This window comes from Tiliqua scincoides, chromosome 4 (assembly GCF_035046505.1).
Source record: "Tiliqua scincoides isolate rTilSci1 chromosome 4, rTilSci1.hap2, whole genome shotgun sequence".
Classification (NCBI taxonomy): Eukaryota; Metazoa; Chordata; class Lepidosauria; order Squamata; family Scincidae; genus Tiliqua; species Tiliqua scincoides.
This window is the reverse complement of record NC_089824.1, coordinates 14,923,214-14,927,905: the sequence shown is the minus strand read 5'-3', so window position 1 is coordinate 14,927,905 and position 4,692 is coordinate 14,923,214. Positions and strand designations below refer to the sequence as shown.

Genomic DNA, 4,692 nt, shown 5'->3' with positions numbered 1-4,692 from the left:
AGCCAAACTGGACCATGCAGACTGGCTCACAAACATAATTTAAAGTTCCAGTCCATGAAAAACAGACGAGAAAGAGCATGTGGATAAAAACTTCTGAAATTGATAAATTATTAAAAAGCAAAGAGACTGCAGAAAAACAGGGAGGAGATGGGGTGGCGTGGGCTGAGGTGGTTGAATCAAGCCCAAGAGGGCAGGATGGCAGCTCCAGTGCATGCCATAACCTAACCCCCATACCCTGTACATGCCTGATCTTGTCTGATCTCAGAAGCTAAGCAGGGTCAGGCCTGGTTAGTACTTGGATGGGAGACCGCCTGGGAATACCAGGTGCTGTAGGCTTATACCATAGTCTTTCGAGACTGAAGGTTGCCAACCATCTCCCTATACTGAACACTATCTCCCGATCTTGTCTGATCTCGGAAGCTAAGCAGGGTCAGGCCTGGTTAGTACTTGGATGGGAGACCGCCTGGAAATACCGGGTGCTGTAGGCTTATACCAGACTGAAGGTTGCCAACCATTCATGGGCCTGATCTTCTGCTTGAACCTACTCAGACATCTGCCAGTGATATAGCTGATGCAGGTCTAAGTAGACCCATTGTGGCTGCTGGGGCTCATCCTGGGGCAAGGGAACAAAAGCAGCCAAAACTTCCCCATGGGATGCAGCAGAGGCCATGCTGGTGCTGCAGCATCACCATGCAGGAGTTAAGGCTGGGTTGTTAATGCAAAGCATTTAAATCCCATCTGTGCTTTTCAGCTATTAGATGGTAATTTGATTAGCTATTACACATAAGGCGCCAACTGGCTGCTGAGAGCAAGATGGCAAAAGGCAGCCTCCGTTCTGTTCTTTCACACGTACTTAAATCTGTTCAGTCACAATTAGTGGGACTGCTCAACCCATACTGGTATGTAGCATGAAACAATTGTTCACAATGAAGCTGTCTTACAGTTACCCTGGGGGCTGGGGGCTAAGAATAGGCCCTCAGTTTGGCTGTACTTGTCGTAAGAGGCGACTAAACAGCCACCGGGTAGATGGGACTCGTCAGCCTAGGAAGGCAGCTCATCTAAGAGAAGGAAACTCTGACCTCAAACCTCCACTGCCTTGTGGCTACATCCAGTTCTGGAAAAGGCTTCAGGAGTCAACCTCGAGGCAAAATCAGGAGCCGGAGTCCCTTAGGCAGTTCATGGCTGAACACAGTCATGTTCTGGCAACTCCTGCGACGCCGCTGGAACCAACCGTATTGGCTTCTGCCTTTCCATTGGACCATTCCAGCGACGTGGAGAGGGGGGATTTGCTGCATGGGTAACAGCCTATCCTCCACACCTTCTTTACCCAGGCTTCGCGCACTGGAGAGGACACTCCAACTTCGCCATACGGCGTCGGCACAACACGGGAAGCAGCAGTTTACCGGTTATAAGTCTTTGCTCGATTGGCGTAGAGCATGACGCCAGGGGCTGCTTCCGACGGTGGGAGAGATCATTGCATCTCATTGGGCAGCTACCGCCCGCCTTAAGCTGGGCAGTCCCCAGCCAGTAAGGTGTTGCCTCGCCACGGTCCGTTAACCTCATGGGGTGCGTGGGGTTTAGGGTGAAAACCGACAAGCGGATCGACAACTCTGCACCATGCAACAGAAAACAGAAAACTACTGCCCTAAAGCTGGGCACCTGGAACATTAGGACAATGACACCTGGCTTCTCTGATGACCTGCAAGAAATAGACGACGCACGCAAAACAGCTGTCATCGACATGGAGCTGAGCAGACTGCAGATGGACATCGTCGCCCTTCAAGAGACTAGGCTGCCAGATTCCGGATCTGTCAAGGAGAGAAATTTCTCATTTTTCTGTCAGGGAAAACCACCAAACGAAACCAGGGAACATGGCGTTGGCTTTGCGGTCAGAAATACCCTGCTGAAATCCATCATCCCACCTACTGTGGGAAGTGAAAGAATTTTGTCCCTGCAGCTCCAGTCATCAGCAGGACCTATCACTCTCATCAGTGCTTATGCACTGACTGTCGTCTCCAGCAGAAGCCAAAGACAAATTCTATGATGACCTGGCCACCACTGTCAAGAAAATCCCTGTAAAAGAGCCATTGTTCATCCTCGGCGATTTCAATGCTAGAGTTGGTGCTGATAACAGTTCATGGCCCACTTGCTTAGGTCAGTTTGGCACTGGGAGGATGAACGAAAATGGCCAACGCCTGCTAGAGTTTTGCTGTCATCACGGTCTCTGTGTCAGCAACACGTTCTTCAACACAAAGCCCCAACATAGAGTCTCTTGGAGACATCCAAGATCAAAGCACTGGCACCAGCTCGACCTGATCCTCACCAGACGCTCCAGCCTTCCCAGCATCAAGATCACACGCAGTTATCAGGGTGCTGCCTGCGACACTGACCACTCCCTGGTGTGCAGCAGAGTGAAACTGCAAACAAAGCGACTGTATCACACGAAAAAGGAAGGAAGACCTCGCATTGATACCAGCAAGACCCGGGATCAGAGAAAAGTGGAGGAATTTGCACAAGCGCTTGAGGAATCTCTTCCAGGCCCGGCCGACGCAAACGCATCCAACAGATGGGAACATTTCAAGAATACCGTTTACAACACCGCCTTGTCCATATTCGGCAAGAAGACCAACAAGGCGGCAGACTGGTTTGAAGCCCACTCTGAGGAGTTGGCACCAGTCATTGAGGAAAAGAGGAGAGCTCAAGCAGCATACAAGGCCTGTCCCAGTGAGCGCAACCTGCAGGTCCTCCGAACTGCTTGCAGCAAAGTCCAACAGACTGCCAGGAGATGTGCTAACGACTACTGGCTCCAGCTCTGTTCCGAGATACAGATAGCAGCTGACACGGGCAACATCAAGGGGATGTATGATGGTATCAAGCAGACCCTAGGTCCAACACAGAAGAAAATTGCCCCTCTGAAGTCTGCCACAGGCGAGGTCATCCAGGATCGGGCGCAGCAGATGGAACGCTGGGTGCAGCACTACTCTGCGCTATATTCCAGAGAAAATGTAGTCACTGAAGAAGCACTGAACAACATTGAGTGCCTGCCTGTGCTGGAAGAGCTTGACAGTGAACCAACCCTAGAAGAACTTCACGTGGCCCTGGACTCCCTTGCCTTTGGCAAGGCACCTGGAAAAGACAGCATCCCTGCTGAAGTCCTAAAATGCTGCAAAGAGATCATCGTCACTGAGCTGCATGAAATCCTCTGTCTCTGCTGGAGAGAAGGTGGAGTACCTCAAGACATGAGGGATGCAAACATCATCACGCTGTACAAGAACAAAGGTGACAGGGGTGACTGCAACAACTACCGCGGCATCTCTCTCCTTAGCGTTGTAGGAAAGCTGTTTGCCCGAGTTGTACTAAAGAGGCTCCAGGTACTTGCAGAGAGCATCTATCCAGAATCGCAGTGTGGATTCCGAGCCAACAGGTCCACCACTGATATGGTATTCTCCCTTAGACAACTGCAGGAGAAATGCAGGGAACAACGACAGCCACTCTTTATAGCCTTCATAGATCTCACAAAGGCTTTCGACCTGGTCAGCAGAGACGGCCTCTTCAAGATTCTCCCCAAGATTGGATGTCCACCCAGGCTCCTCAGCATCATCAGATCTTTCCACAAGGACATGAAGGGCACTGTTGTCTTCGATGGCTCCACATCAGACCCTTTTGACATCCGAAGCGGAGTGAAGCAGGGCTGTGTTCTTGCACCAACCTTGTTTGGGATTTTCTTCGCTGTCCTGCTGAAGCAGGCCTTTGGAACTGCAACAGAAGGCATCTATCTCCGGACCAGATCAGACGGAAAGCTCTTCAACCTCTCCAGACTGAGAGCAAAATCCAAAGTCCAGCTGAAATGTCTGCGTGACTTCCTCTTTGCCGACGATGCAGCTGTCACTACCCACTCTGCCAAAGATCTCCAGCAGCTCATGGATCGTTTTAGCAAGGCCTGCCAAGATTTTGGACTGACAATCAGCCTGAAGAACACACAGGTCATGGTTCAGGATGTGGACTCACCTCCCTGCATTACAATCTCTGAGCATGAACTGGAGGTTGTCCATGACTTTGTGTACCTTGGCTCAACGATCTCTGACACTCATTCTCTCGATACCGAGCTAAACAAGCGCATCGGTAAAGCAGCTACCATGTTTTCCAGACTCACAAAGAGAGTCTGGTCCAACAAGAAGCTGACGGAACATACCAAGATCCAGGTCTACAGAGCTTGCGTCCTGAGTACACTTCTGTACTGCAGCGGGTCATGGACTCTTCGCTCACAACAGGAGAGGAAACTGAGCGCTTTCCACATGCGCTGCCTCCGACGCATCCTCGGCATCACCTGGCAGGACAAAGTTCCAAACAACACAGTCCTGGAACGTGCTGGAATCCCTAGCATGTATTCACTGCTGAAACAGAGACGCCTGCGTTGGCTTGGTCATGTCGTGAGAATGGATGATGGCCGGATCCCAAAGGATCTCCTCTATGGAGAACTCGTGCAAGGAAAGCGCCCTACAGGTAGACCACAGCTGCGATACAAGGACATCTGCAAGAGGGATCTGAAGGCCTTAGGGATGGACCTCAACAAGTGGGAAACCCTGGCCTCTGAGCGGCCCGCTTGGAGGCAGGCTGTGCAGCATGGCCTTTCCCAGTTTGAAGAGACACTTTGCCAACAGTCTGAGGCTAAGAGGCAAAGAAGGAAGGCCC

General features: G+C 51.2%; 1 pseudogene; it reads left to right on the top strand.

Annotated features, from left to right (window-relative positions):
* Positions 1-220: 220 nt before the first annotated feature.
* LOC136649870 (5S ribosomal RNA) lies at positions 221-336 on the top strand (annotated as a pseudogene).
* Positions 337-4,692: the final 4,356 nt, after the last annotated feature.